A 15048-nucleotide genomic window follows, 5' to 3' on the forward strand; every position below is an offset into this window, starting at 1 on the left:
GAGGGACAGAATAAGGCGGTCTGATCATAAGGAGCAGGAAGGGGGACGGTGGGGTGTTGTCCTGCGCCCCAGGAAGTGCCCCGGCAGCACTGACAAGGGTCTTGCCATTGATCCAAGGCCAAGACGGATGGGGCGTGAAAGGGCTCCGCGAGCCAGGCCTGCCCTTCGGGGGTTGTTACCCCCAAGCAGCCTTGTGCTGCGATGGCTGGAGAAGGAGCACTTGGAGCCTGTTTGACCTCGCTGTGATATTCAAGGTTGGCAGAAAGTTCTTTGTTTCGCAACAGCTATTCAGTGGTCCTTCGACATACATGGGAGGAAAAGCCGGTTTATGCTTCGGTGGCTGATCCTGGACGTGGCTGCCCAGGTGCCACTACCCACAGCAGAGGCTGGCCCGGCTAAGCCCGGGCTAACCCCAGGGAGGAAATGAAATCCACGTCCAGCAGTTCTGCTCGTGAGAAGTTAAAAAGCAAGCAGCAAAGGAACAGGGCACTGGATGTCTAAGTGTACCACCCCTGGGCAAGCAGCTCCACCTTGTCTGGTCTCAGTTTCCCCATCTGTAAAATGAGGAGAGCCACATAGGATGTAAAGCACTTGGCACGGAGCCTGGCACTTAGCAAGCGCTCACGTAGTCATGCCGATCACTAATGCTCCATAGATACCCAAACCTTGACACAGAGCTCCCCTCTCTGCAGGATGGGGCCAGAACCACCTCCAAGGAGTATTAGGGGCACCAAGTAGAACCTGGGGTAGCTTCTACTAGGTGGGGTGCTCGAAACGAGGTGCTTCTCTAAAATAACGTCCACTGAGCACATGGAGAAAACTAATTTGTGTAACGAGCTTCCAATCCCGGCGATACACGGAGGTACCTTGGAAGTGAACCTGCCATCAAGTTGACGGAAGCTCTTGGTATACGAAAGAACGCGCCCCGGTTCAAAGAGAGTTCAACCCGAAAGCTAACGCAGGGCCAGCTTTAGTTTCTGGGAAATTATTTAGGTCAACTGTTCCCTCCCGAGGGGATTGGTGAAGATTTGGCACAGGATGTGCCTGGGCCCGTGTTCGGCCTCGGGCGGCCGGGTGAACCTGCCTGGGCCTCAGGATCCTCATTTGTCAGAGAGGAGACCCGAGGCGTACCCGCGCGGCCTGGTGAACGTGCCCAGCTCAGGGGTCTGTGGCTCGGGCCCGGCACGCGCCGAGAGCTTGCCCAGCTGCTGGCACCGCCCTCACGTGCGCCCCGAGGTGCTCCAGGAATCCCAGTCGCAGAAAAAGAACTGTCCTGGGGCAGCCTGGGTGGCCCAGGGCCTGATCCTGTGGACCCGGGATCGAGTCCCCCGTCGGGCTCCCTGCATGGAGCCTGCTTCTCCCTCTGCCTGGGTCTCTGCCTCTCTGTGTAACAATCAAAATCAATCGGGCAACTAGCTTAGCCCTCAAGGTGACCGACTATGGGGCTCAATGGATGGGGGGACACGGCCCGAGAGCAGTGGGCAGGAGCAGGGCTTGGGGACGGCCAGACTCCGAGAAGCGGGGACGGGAGACACAGCCGGAGAGGGACTGGGCTCTGAAGACCCCACAGGAGTCGGGGATTAAACGGGAGGCTGCAGGCAGAAGCTGCAGCATCGGTGACTGAAGTTACTCGGGGCTCGGCCGGGACGGGCCGAGAGGGCAGCCCGCGAGCTCCCCGCAGGTCCCCGGAGGCTCGGGGCACAGAGCCCCGGCCCCGCCAAGCCGCTCTCCACAGCTCTCAGAGATGCCCGCTCACCTTGGCCTGGTCACCTACGGGCCCAGCGCAGGCTCTCGTACTTTAGTTGCTAGTTTTTCATCTTTGAAAACAACAAAAATAGGAAAACTAACAACGGCGACTCTGGAAAAAGGCTTATTCTGCTCCTGCCGTCGCTGGCCTTCGGTCAGGGAAGCGGCCTCCCGCGGGCGGTGCCGGCAGGCGGCAAGGTGGACGGCCCTGAGCAAGCGCGAGCCCCGCCTCGGCCCCTGGGCGTCTGGGCCCAGGCATCACGGAGAGGCCGGGGGCTTCCTGCCACGCGTGGGGTCCGGCGTCACGGAGACAGAATGAGGCCCTCAAGACTTTGAACTGGTAGCTTGACTCAAGTCCGGATAAATTCCCTCAAAGCACTATGGCATAGTGGGCGGGGTGTGGGGTGATGGGTGACGGGCACTGGGTGTTAAGCTATATGTTGGCAAATCGAACTCCAATAAAAAATTTTTTTAAAAAACCACAAAAACGGGGATCCCTGGGTGGCTCAGCGGTTTAGCACCTGCCTTGGGCCCAGGGTGTGATCCTGGAGACCCGGGATCGAGTCCCATGTTGGGCTCCCTGCATGGAGCCTGCTTTTCCCTCCTCCTTTGTCTCTGTCCGCACCCCCCCTCTCTCTATGAATAATAAATAAATAAATCTTAAAAAAAAAGTATGTTAAAAAAAAAAATCCCACAAAGCACCACCACAGTGCTGACTTATGGGCCGCACGTGGGGCGGGCTGCTGAGTCGGAAAGTGGCGCTCGGGTGGCCCACCTGACCGGAGGAGACTGAGGCTCAGAGAGGGCAGGTCACTCTCCCGGGATCACACACACCTGAGCGGCCTGAAGCAACACACCGAAGCATCGGGACGTCAGGGCTCGGCTCTGGTGCTTCTCGCTCTGGTTGGAAAATCTGAAATGAGACCGTGTCTGCCTGCCTGTCGGGGAGAAAAGCAGGCACCGGAGGAAGAACAGGTGTCTTTGGCAAAGGACAGAAGGGAATTTTCTGGGGGGGGGGGTAGCAAAAGAACAAAAGGGGACGGCATGGGGAGCAGGGAGGCACCGGTGGGCGTCCTCGGGCCTGCGGGTGCAGGAGGCTGCAGAGTGCGACAGGGTCCCGCCCCAGGACAGCGGGCCTCTCATGCATGGGTTTGCAGCTCGGGGGCCTCCCGTTTTTCTTTCCTTTTCTTTTCTTTTCTTTTTTTTCTTTTCAAGATTTATTTATTTATTCATGAGAGACACAGAGAGAGAGGCCGAGGCAGAAGCAGGCTCCATGCAGGGAGCCCGACGTGGGACTCGATCCTGGGACCCCAGGATCACACCCTAGGCCGAAGGCAGGTGCTAAACCACTGAGCCACTGGGGCTGCCCTCTTTTTTTTTTTTTTTTTAAGATTTTGATTTATTTATTTACGGGAGACACACACACACAGAGAGAGAGAGGCAGAGACACAGGAAGAGGGAGAAGCAGGCTCCATGCAGGAAGCCCGACGTGGGACTCGATCCCGGGACCCAGGGTCACAGCCAGAGCCCCCCAGCGCCCTGCCTCCCCTGCTCCTACCCACTTGCAGGCCTGCCTGCTGTTGATCCCGCATCACAGCCCGTGTCAGGCTGTGGGCCTCACCGCCCTCCTCAGCCGCGGGGCCGCAAGGGAAGGACGGCAGTTCGAAGCCTGAGCCCCCCGGGGCGGGGGGGCACTGGGGAGCATGACTATAGACAATACCAAGGCCTTCCTACCAGGTCTCATGAGCTCACAAACCCTGACTGAATTGAAAAACTCCAAAAACTCAATTCCTCCCTAGTCTTCACGACACCGTCACGGTGCATATGCAGAGAGCATATTCAGAGAATTACTTGTAACAAGAAAGTGAAACTGAAAGGCTTACGAAAGATTTTTCAGAATTACTCTAATTTGGGGTCAATCCTTAATGAATATTTATGAGGCCAACTGATGGAAGGATGGGGGGGGGGGTAAAAAAAAAATCGAGGCTTAAAGAGAGCTGGATTCAAGGGCTTTCCCCAAGCAGAGGCCAGTTTCATTAAGCGGAGTTGTTTCCATCAAACAGGTTTTTGGAAAGTAAGGGTTTTCCACCGCGACACTGATTTTGCAAAGCCGAGGAGCGAGGCTCGGCTGGTTCCCGGGGCTGCACGGCAGTGCGGGTGCCCTTCCTGGGCCGACACCCGTCACGCGGGTCCCCAGCGGCTGCCCCGGGTGGACGGTGCTGGCAGTCACCGTCCTGGGTGCCTGGGGACACCAGCTGCTTCTACCTGGGGGAACAGCCCCGGGAATCCTGACACCCCTGCAGCCGCTGGCGTGTTCCAAGCCCCCCAACTCCCAAGGCCGAGGGGCGTCCCTTGCCCTTCCTGGAGGCTTGCTGCCCCCAGGGCCACCCTACCCCCTGGCTCGACTCCCCACCGGCACGGTGCTCTCCCAACCCCCCTGATGGCCGCGGCCTGGGTTCGCAGCCGGCTTCCCCCTCTTCTCCCCAACGTTATCCTCAGTAATTTGATTTGTGTGGGGGATGCTTCTGGAATCCAGGCCTGGTAACTCCCAACCTACTTCCTGATGACCGTCCTGTGGCTCCCCGGGCCCCTGGTCACACGGGCTCTGCTGCAAGGACAGCCTCTCCTTGGAGCTCCCCCACCCCCCTGGGCCCTCTGGCCACTGTCCCCATGGGTCCTGCAGCCCTAAGTCATCCAGGCCGCACAGATGCCCCAGGCAGCCTCCGCTTGGGACAGCTCTTCCCAATACACCTCTTGCTGGCAGCCCAGACCTCCTCCCCTGCTTGACCCTCTAAGGGGACAGAAACCACAGGAGTTGAGTGTTTGGTTGGCTGACATCCCACCAGATGCCATCAGGTCCCCTGCCTTGGCTGCCACCACCTCCTCCATTGCATCTACCTAGGTGACAGTGGATGGTGCTGGGACCAGGGGGACAGCAGGAAAGGTGCTGGAACCTGCTCAGTTTTGTCCTTTATCTGTATTCTCAGAGCAACCAGAGTAATTATTTTAAAATGTCAGGGAGCGTCATTACCTTACTCTAACCCCCCATCGGTTTCCCCAGCCTCCTCTAAATAAAAGCCAAGCACTGAAAGCACTTTAACATCGGGGGCCTCCCCGACATTTCCTACTCCCCTTCGCTGCTCCCTGCCTGCCCTAACTCGGGAAGCTTCCGGAAGTTCTTTCCTGGACTTCTGAGGCTAAGGAAGGAAGGAAGGAAGGAAGGGGGGAAGGAAGGAAGGAAGAAGGAAGGAAGGAAGGAAGGAGGAAGGAAGGAAGAGGAAGGACAGGGAAGGAAGGAAGAAGGAGGAGGAAGGAAGAAGGAAGGGGAAGGAGAAGGAAGGAAGGCAGGAAGGAAGGAAGGAAGGAAGGAAGAAGGACGGAAGGAAGGAGGGAGAAGGAAGGAAGGGGAAGGAGGAAGGAAAGGAAGAGGAAGGGAAGGAAGGCAGGAAGGAAGAGGAAGGAAGGAAGGAATTGTCCTTCCAATTTCCTTCCTGCCTTTACTGCTTCAAGTCCTTCCTTCCTTCATTCATTCCTTCCTTCCTCCTCCTTCCTTCCTTCCTTCCTTCCTTCCTTCCTTCCTTCCTTCCTTCCTTCCTTCCTCCTTCCTTCCTTCCTTCCTTCCTTCCTTCCTTCCTTCCTTCCTTCCTTCCTTCCTTCCTTCCTTCCTTCCGTGTGTCTCCTCTGTTGCTCCCCTGCACCCCCGGCCCGCGTAGGTCCTGGGGGGACAGGGATTTTCATCCTGCCACCCGCGGCATCCCGGGTATGAAGGAGGTGCCAAGGTGCAACGGGGCCGGCAAGCATCTGAGGGTGCGGGCAAACCGAGGAAGGCCGCCCAGGCAGGGGCACTATCCCTCCTTGTGGTTTCTTGTCCTACGCAGATTTACAAAACAAAGACTGGGTGCCGGGCACTGAGGGGGGCACTTGATGGGATGAGCACTGGGTGTTATGCTATATGTTGGCAAATTGAACACCAATAAAAAATAAATTAAAAAACAAGCAAACAAAAAACCAAAAAACAAAAGCAAAGGGCTTTCTGATTTCCCCCGACTGCTTTCTGGATCTCCTTTCTGGATCTCCTGCTGCCGCTGCTCACCCACCTCACCCAGGGCAGGTGCGCCCCCCGCCTGGCTGGCTGCGTGCGGCCCTTGCGACTGCTAGACACCTGCTGGGGACACCAGCGCTCCCGAGGCCCCAGCCGGCCCCGCCTATGTCCCTCCGAGGGCTCCTCTGGGACAACACCTCTCGTCTCAGTGTCAGTTTTGTCATTGTTCCCAGACAAAGGTTTGCTTGTGTTTGCAGGCTGGCCGAGCGGCGGCCTGCTAGCCCATCTCCCACCACCATGTCTCTCTTAATTCACAATCCTCACCCTTCACCTTAAGATTCCCCATTGGCTTTCCATAGAAAATAGACCCCAACAATAAGGCCCTGTGAGATCTGATCTTTGCACGCTGCTCTGACATCTTTTATCCTTCCACTTTTTTTTTTTTAAAGAATTTTTAAAAGAGATTTAAAAAAAATTATTGATTTGAGAGAGAGTGAGCACGAGAAAGCACAAGCAGAGGGGACGAGTAGAGGGGGAAGCCGACTCCCTGCTGAGCAGGGAACCCGATGTGGGACTTGATCCCAGGACGCTGGGATCGTGAGCCAAGCTGAAGGCATGGAGCCATGCAGGAGCCCTCCACTAGGCTCCCCGAAGCTAGTAGTTTCCTTGCCGTCTCTTTACAGGGCCTCGGTGGGCCCTCTGCCTGGGGCTGCCCTCCCCTGGGCCTCCCCCCTGGCTCCTGGGCCCGCTCAGCCTTCTTGGACTGCTCCTGGCCACCGCGCTTCAGCTCTCCCTGGGCTTGCACAGCACAGTCTGAAACTACCTATTTATATGATTTGTGTTTACTTGTTTCTTGTCCCCTGACCCCTGGCCCCAGCACATTAGTCCAACAAAGGCAGGCACTTTCCCCTTATTCGTGGCCAAATCCTCCTGTCTACGACTGTGCAGGCACATCGTGGACGTGAAGCAGATACTAGCTAAAGACATAACAAAGTCTTGGCTTCCCCATTCATTTTGCCTTAATTGGTAAGCTTTTTTTATGGCTGAGATTCAGGGCCAAGTCCTGTCGGTGATACCCTGAACTTGTGTTTACTTCTTTACTTTAGAATTTTAGGTCCACCTTTACTACCGATATATAGTAGTACAGAGTCACAAAGCTATAAAAAATGGCATTTATGATCCTCTTGCCTATTACTTTCTCCTGACAATTCCTAAGTTCCACCTCCGGAACGGCAGGTGCTGTGCTGTTACGTGTTTCTCCAGGGTATATAGTGTTACCTCGACACATGTCTTCCATATTAACTTGCTAAGGCAAGTCTCCCATTGAGAAAATCCTTTTGTGTCTTTGCCAGATTGCTCCATTCCCAAGCTAGAGCCCCCACTTGGATGTCTTAACCCACAAGGCCAGGAACCCCAAAGTTCACACTTTGGCATCATCCACCAAGATCACTTCCCATGATCTTCTTTCTCTTCCAAATCAAGACCTTTCATTAGACTGAGGGACAGAAATACCACTCATTTCCCTAAGTCTTGATTCCCTTAGCGACACTTCAAAGTCATTTAAGAACAATGTGCCCCCTCTGGGACGGCCTAATCCCAACAGTCCGCTTGTAGGAGCCCAGTGACACACACCAGTGGGTCACATTCTTCCACTCGCTAACCTCTCCCCATGGCCTGGGATGCCTGTCCCTCCCCCGGGGGGCTCTCTTCCTAGATCCTCCCTTCCCTCTACTGGGATATATGAAAGAACACCAGGCCTGGGGTCAGAGGTTTTGAAGTCCCATCTCGGTCCTCGAGTGAACTAGCTGTGTGACCTTGGCAAAGTCCCTCAACCTCGCCAAATGTGCTTCTTCAGCTGGATTCTGCAGGAAAGGCTGCAAAGATTAATGCAAATACGGCTGAGAAGTCCTTTGTGAAGGATAAGAGGCTTTTTATCTCAACTGTGGCCGTGAAGGCCTTGGCAGTCTCGGTCTTTCTTCACTATGACGCAGAGCAGTAGCTGGTGAGCACACCCCCGCAGGAAAACCGCTTCTTGCTGAGCACCCAGGCCGCCCCAATTCATGCTTTTCCTACTGCTACGGAGGATATCAAAGCACAAAAGCCAGCGTCTGTGCACCTGTATTCAGAGAAGTCCATTGTTCTGCTCTAAGGTGAAGGATCAGAGACTCAGAAACCTCAGAGCCCGTAATCGACAGGGGATGCTTTGAGGTTGGCCTCAAACAGGCACAAAGGGAGCATTTCTCCCCCAGAGCGACAAGCCGAAATGCCCCTTCTGGGAGCAAAGTAAAAGGCACAAGAAGTCTCCTTTTGCTCATAGCGAACACCAAGTCTTGGACAGACACGGACACGCTGCACAGGGCCTGAGCAGGTTTGGATGGAGGATGGTGGGCAGAAGCGTCTAGGTCTCTGGTCCCCACATCTGCTTCCTACAGCCATATGTCAACAAAAGCTCGACTCCCCGGAGGCCGGGATGAACCACCACCTGGGCCTGGCTGGTCAGGAGCAGACACATGCCTGGAGCCCAAATGCCACTCATGGCTTTTAAGGGCTTGGCACGACCCCAACTCAGCAATTCATGGAATCCACAGAGGCTCTCCCCGGACCGGCCTCTCTCCACACCCACCCTGCCCAGACCTTCCTGGAAAAAGCAACAGAGTTGGCAGTCACCTCATGCTTCCTTTTGTCCTGCCAGCCATCTGTATTTTCAAAGGAATCAAAACCCAAAGCCACAGAGCAGTAAATGGAGGCCGCTTCCTGCTCCTGCCCTGCGACGGGCAGCCCACTCCGCCTTCACTGTGTGAATATCTGCATGTCTCCGTGAAAGCAACACAAGAATATTTTATATTTTATTACATCTTACTCTTATTTTTTAAGATCTTCCTCCAAGGGGGCCTTTTTTTTTCCCTCCTGGTTTCAAAGACTCCTAGTTAAGAAATCCCCCATTAGTTTCTTAAATTTGTCTTTGGATCAAATCTTAATATGCTGGAAAAATGTCACCAAACTGTCAGGGAGGAGGAATCTGAGGCAAGCCTAATGAAATCTGGAATAAGGATGAGAGGTGGCCGTTGGGGCGCAGGGTGAACTGGAAGAGGCTGAGAAACCACCCGCATCTACCCGGCAGTTGCAGGGTTGAGGAGGATCCTTTAACATCTCTGCCACAGGCTTGCCAGCACATAGCAGGCTTCCGTGATTTGTGAACCTACGTTTTGGGGGATGGGGTCATGCCTTGAGTCCCTGGATCCTGTGCTAGGAATGGTCATCAACTGGTTCCTGGGAAAGTTCCCTGTGCGGCCAAGGCTCTACAAACAAATGCTACCTTGTTTTCTCCTTTTGGTCCTTGGAGCATCATTGAAGTTATTTGAGGCCTGCAAGGCCCTGAGCTATATACTACATACGGGTTGACGTTCTCATGCTAACATAGTACAACAGTCTGGATTCGGTCTTAAATAATAAGCCAGAATTGTAAAAGCGTCCTGGATATTTGGCGCCACTAATGTGGAGGTGCAATGCTGCCTAGCTTGTGTACGTCCGGCTGTCTCTGACGAGAGAAACAGATGAAAGTGGGACCCTTTTGGCCATGGCTCCAGAAAACCTTCTCCATAATGGGGCCCAAACTCTGCTTCCTGCCTTTGCAGTTGCCCTTGACGTAATCCTCTGATTAAGAGACCCACACCCCGAGGGGAAAGGCCTACCTCTCCCCTCCGCATCACCAGCGTGCCTGCACCAGATCCTGCCCAGAATCTGCAAGCAGTAACCGTTCCTCGAATTTGGCTGAAGGACTCCTCCTCCTAACACCAAGTCTGTGGTGGGTAGCACAAGGCTTCAGAGCTTGCTCTCCTTACACTAGCCTGCTTGCTCGGGGCAAAGTCTATAGGCTTCGAGCAGGTTTGGATGGAGGATGGTGGGCAGAAGCATCTAGGTCTCTGGTCCCCACTTCTGCTCCCTGGAGGGGACTCCCCGGAGGCAGACCTTGTTAGCCTAGGATACACACAAACACATTTTGGAAACAATACTTATCCTTACCGGGTGATACACACGAAGATTTCCTTTTCTCCTTACGCTACTTAATTTGTTTAAAATGCTTATCTCCACATACTAAATTGCTTTCACAGCCACACTAATGGGTCCTTACCCAGAGGTGAAAATTTGCGTGAAGGAAGAGAACCTGCTCTTAGTAGCACCAAATCGGCAGCTCAGGCTTTGGCCAGATGAGAGCAGTAAGCTCTACTGGAATCATTCGGGAATGTTTCCTGAGCACCTGCTAAGTGCCAGGCACTAGCACAAGCACTGAGAATGTGGAGTTAAATAACACAGATACAGTCAGGGTTGTCTCTTAGCTCACGGGCCCAAGGTTAGGAGTGGAACAGGATTCACGGAGAAGATGCTGTGACTCAGTCTTTTGGAGATGAAATTGGTCATCCGTGTACATAAAACAGAACCGATAATATTTCAGGATAAAACATTCTGGATGACTTTTAGGGAAATTTCAGATTTAGAAATTATTTCTGATTCGGTATCCACTTGGTTGCATTAGCACTTGGCTAGGAAAGCTTTGTACTCTAATCAATAGCATTTAGATTTCCCAAAGGTTATGAATCACAGATCCTTATTTTATGAGCACACGCATGGTGGAATGATTTCTGCTTTCTTGGGGACCATTTATTCTGAGACAAACATGAATTTCTTTGACATTGGCCTTTGTATTGTATGAAACCAAGTCAATATATACAAATCAAGAAATAACCAAAACTGATCCCATATCCACGAATCGTGGAGAGACAATGGCAGATAGATTGTTCCCTGCAAAGAGGGTTTTACTGCAGAGGTCAGTTCCTCCAGCTCACAAACATTTCTCTCTTTGGACAAACGGATATTTGTACACGGGAGCACTAAGTCCTGCGGTGTCCTCGTGGGGAAACCACTCATGCACCGGGGACTCGACCCTATGCTAATATCATTTCAGTATTTCCATTCGAGTGTATTTGAACTGGTAACATAACCTGGGGGCTCAAGTATCTCATAGTAGGCATCAGTGCTTTTTCACGTCTTCTGTTTTATCCCAAAAAGCCACAAGAATTTTGCCTAATAATCATATATGAGACATCTATTTCAACACAGAGAAACATCCTCCCCTACCTCCAAAATCTCTAGTTGAAACAAACCCTCAGTCTTCTGGAATCTTCTGCTGACCCTCACATGACTTGAGCCTCAGGGTAAGAAGCACAAGCCTGGGCAATGGCTGCTGATCCTCAACGACGGAAAGAACAGCACACTCTTGGCTCCTAAGTCAAGGTGGCCCCATTGTTTCAGATGAGGGATGGTAAAGGCAACAGCTGTCAAGTCCTCTGCTGCCACCTCAGCCCTAACACTCACGGAAGTTCTAATACCCCCATCACTGTACGCTCGCTTTCTTTTGGGGATTAGTCTAAGCACTTTTATGTAATCCTTATGTAACCCTGAAAACAAGCTTGTAAGACAGATGTTAACATCAACCCAAAGAAGAAAATGGAGGTCACATGACTAGGAAACAGAGGTCAAGCTCACTTCCAGGTCTGCCCCAAAGTGCACCGTGCTCTCCGCCACGGTTCTCTGCCATCCTTGAGGAGCTAGGAATATACAGCGGATGCCATAAAATGTCATGATTTCCAGCAGCATTGCTTAATTACGAATCCTCATCATTAAGGGTAAATCATACACATTTTTAAAAAAAGTCTACCCCCCTGACCCTCCAGGTTTTTAAAGTGGTAGGTCACACAGAAGTTTAAACACACCACCTTTGTAGGCTTTTTCTTCTCCTGACAATATGGTGGATGTTCAAGATCAGTGTAGAATTAAGTCTAACCTGAGGTTTAGCTTCCAAATTGTTCTGTTGGTAATAAACTGCAGGCTCTAAGTCTTCACGCTGAGAGGCCCCGTTTTTCACAGGGTGGTCCAAGCCCGTCCAAGAGGATGAGGCAAATCCAGGGAGGGAGTATCGTTCATTCACGATGAACAGGAATAAGAAACTAGCAAGTGAGATCCCCAGGAAGCATGGTCTCCTAACTACTCCATGTACTTGTCCGCCTGCCTGGGGCCTGGACTATCCGGGTTCTGGGCACAAGCATCAGAAAGGAGAAGAGATGCTCCCCTCAACTCTGACCCACTGCAGCCACCAGTGGGCTTGAGATCATCTCCCATCTTCCCCTGCTAGTCTAGTCCATGACCCCTCCTGCGCACGGCCCTGGGCCCACACAGGGGACAAAGACGTTCCCAAGCAACAGCAGGAGGAAAACCAGGGGCCAGAAGTCACAAACCTGCTAGAGAGCCCCGGCTGCCCGCTGTTCCTTAACCAATCACCTCTGCAGGCGGTTGCTCACAGCCATGGTAAGAGTATCTAAGGCTGCCCAAAGCCAGCGTTCAAGGATGTATCATCATGGCCTGAGAGCTTTTTTTTAAAAAAAAAAAAAAAAAGATCCCAGGACCTCAGGGATACTGGAATGCTTTTAATAATCGCTCCAGATGCAAAAGCTTCACTGTGTGTAAATATTCGCCTGTCACTTCCGGTGGGGCCTCCTCCTATACTAGACGGTAGGTAAGCACCCTCAGAGTGGGGGCTGTTTTCATCTGCTTTCCGCCTCCAGGACCCAACACAACGCCCACGTTACTGAAAGAGGAATGGTTACAACATCCATCTCACGCCACAGAGATGAAGCCCCATGTGCTGTCCCTAAGTTCCCTCGCACGGTGTGTTGCATCGATTTAACCTGGGTGACCCACGAAGCTGATTTGATCCTAGTGGAATCTGGTCCTAGGCTTGGTAGAGTCTTATCATTGCTTTTACCAGAACAGTAAGGTGAAGAGCAAAAGGCAAATGGACTCCCAGCATTCCTGCTCTGAAACCCCCTGGGCGGGGAAGGGGTGGCAGGGAAAAGAAGAGACCTTATCAAGCTCTGGCGAGGGTGAAATTTTATCCCTGGAGGAACGTACGTTGGACACAGGAAAATGCTTCCTTGGCAGGGTGGCTAAGTACCTGGAAATTGGGTGGGGTGTTGTAGCACTCACTTCTCTGGAATTTCCTTAAAAACAAGATCTTATAAATAGGCTGAGGATCGGACCATATGTCCTTCTAAATATACTGTCCGCTCCATATTTCTGCCCTGCTGTGTGTCATTCTCCTACTCTACAGAGGTGCAGAGCTCTGGGAAAAGGAGATGTTAATTCTTGCCACCCTTAGCACTGCATCAGAGCTCCCCTGAGTTGACTTAAATCCACTTACCTGGATCGTGGGGTCACTTCCCTACCCACCGCTGCCCCACACCCTCTCGCTTGCCTCCGCATGTCACTTCTGTTGCCTCTGCATGACACCGACAGTGTCCAGCAGATGCCACCAACATACGCACATACAGAGGTTTAAAACACTGAAATAGGGATCCCTGGGTGGCGCAGTGGTTTAGTGCCTGCCTTCAGCCGAGGGCTTGATCCTGGAGTCCCAGATCGAGTCCCACATCTGGCTCCCTGCATGGAGCCTACTTCTCCCTCTGCCTGTATCTCTGCCTCTCTCTCTCTGTGTGTCTCTCATGAATAAATAAATAAAATCTTTAAAAAAAATGTCCTTTAAAAAAATAATAATGCTATGGCTCTTTAATAATGCTATGGCTTTTAAAAAATATATAAAAAAATAAAATGCTGAAATACTTCGATACTGGTTGGCAAATAATGACTGTCCAAAGCCCCCAGGTGCCCTTGTCTGGTGCTCAGGACCCTCCCCTGGAATCCCTGTGGTGTTAAAGAGTTAAGAGCTGGTCCAGCAGGGGGCTTCCAGGAGCCTATGGAGCCTATCCCCCCCTGCTGACCTCTGAAACTATTTTGAGTATTACCTCTGGCTTCCACATTCCCAAACACACCTTATTTTCATACCTCTGGGCTTCCTCTTGTGCTATGCCTTCTCTTCAGAAGGTCCTTCCCTTTGGCCCTCAACTTTCTTAAAACTCCTCTCATAGGAGTTTTAAGGGGCGCCTGGGTGGCGGCTCAGGTCGTGATCCCAGGGTTCCGGGATCCAGTCCCACGTTGGGCTCTTGCTTCAGGGGGCCTGCTTCTCCCTCTGTGTCCCTGCCATTATCTCTGTGTCTCTCATGAGTAAATAAATAAAATCTTAAAAACAAAAACTAACTCCTCTCATATTTCAGACTTTTGGTTCAAACACAGCCTTCCCCGTGAAGTTTCCTTCCAGGGCCAACTCCCTCTCTTAAAAGCCACCACTCCCTCTAACATGGCCACGAGGCCATTTTTTCAAACCCCCTTATAAATAAGCTCTATGTTCTGTCTTACGCACAAACTCCAACACATCTACTTCCCTCCATCTTGAGAATTTAAGAACAGGTTTATAGGTAAAATGGCATTGCTCAATAAATGTCCGGAAAGCCAGTCCCTGGGCCAGCTGGTCATCCCTATGAAGTGAACGGAGTCCTTTCTGGTAAGGGCCCTCCTCCGTGAGGGCGTGCTTTGGCTACCGAGGGCTTTGGTACCCCAGGACCTTGGGTGTGGCTCAGAAGGGCTACAGGACACCTTAGAAGGTACAGCACTCAGGACTCAATAACAGATGTGGAGCCAATACATAGACCAACCCCCCTCCCCACACACACACTAAAAACAAACAAAATGACCTACAAAAGAAACAGAAAACACCCCACCCCTTAGCACTCATGGGCAGAGAGGTTTCTCGATTGTCATGAGGGGGTCTCTGCCCCTGGCCCACAGCTCACCTGGCACAGCCGCCGTGGGGCAGACCTGCCAGGCAAGTAGCCAGCACACCTTGACCTTCCTTCCATCTCTTGTTTCTCTAAACTGCCTTCCTTTTACTTTGGGGTTCCCAGCCTCCTATTGAAAAACAAGCAACCCAACACCTATTAGGTCATAAACCTCTTGAGGCAAGGGTCAGACCTCACAGACCACCTCACTCTCCGTTGTATCTGGTGATTATATTATTAGGCACATAGAGTGCTCATTGCCAGACTTTGTGGCGGGCACATGGCCATACTAACTCGTGACCTCCTGCTATTAGGTGCCGTCATTAATCCCACTTACACGTGGGAAAACCAAACGAAGTGACGTGATTTGCCCAAGCCATTCCTGGGGACTGACCCAGGCAGGAAGGCCGGCTCCACATCCCTGTTCTTAACTACAGCTCAGTGTCTAATGTGCAGCAGGTATACAATGAAGGTTTGCCAAGTACAAAGATACGTGCCTGTCCGCTCTGGGGGTCCTTGGTTAAAAGGACACTG

The 15048-nt window shown here is 52.3% G+C and overlaps 1 protein-coding gene across 3 annotated transcripts in view; it reads right to left on the bottom strand.

Annotated features, from left to right (window-relative positions):
• PPM1H (protein phosphatase, Mg2+/Mn2+ dependent 1H) overlaps nucleotides 1-15048 on the bottom strand; it is a 253879-nt gene that overhangs the window by 46172 nt on the left and 192659 nt on the right. The window lies entirely within an intron of this gene.

Source organism: Canis lupus, chromosome 10 (assembly GCF_011100685.1).
Source record: "Canis lupus familiaris isolate Mischka breed German Shepherd chromosome 10, alternate assembly UU_Cfam_GSD_1.0, whole genome shotgun sequence".
Classification (NCBI taxonomy): Eukaryota; Metazoa; Chordata; class Mammalia; order Carnivora; family Canidae; genus Canis; species Canis lupus.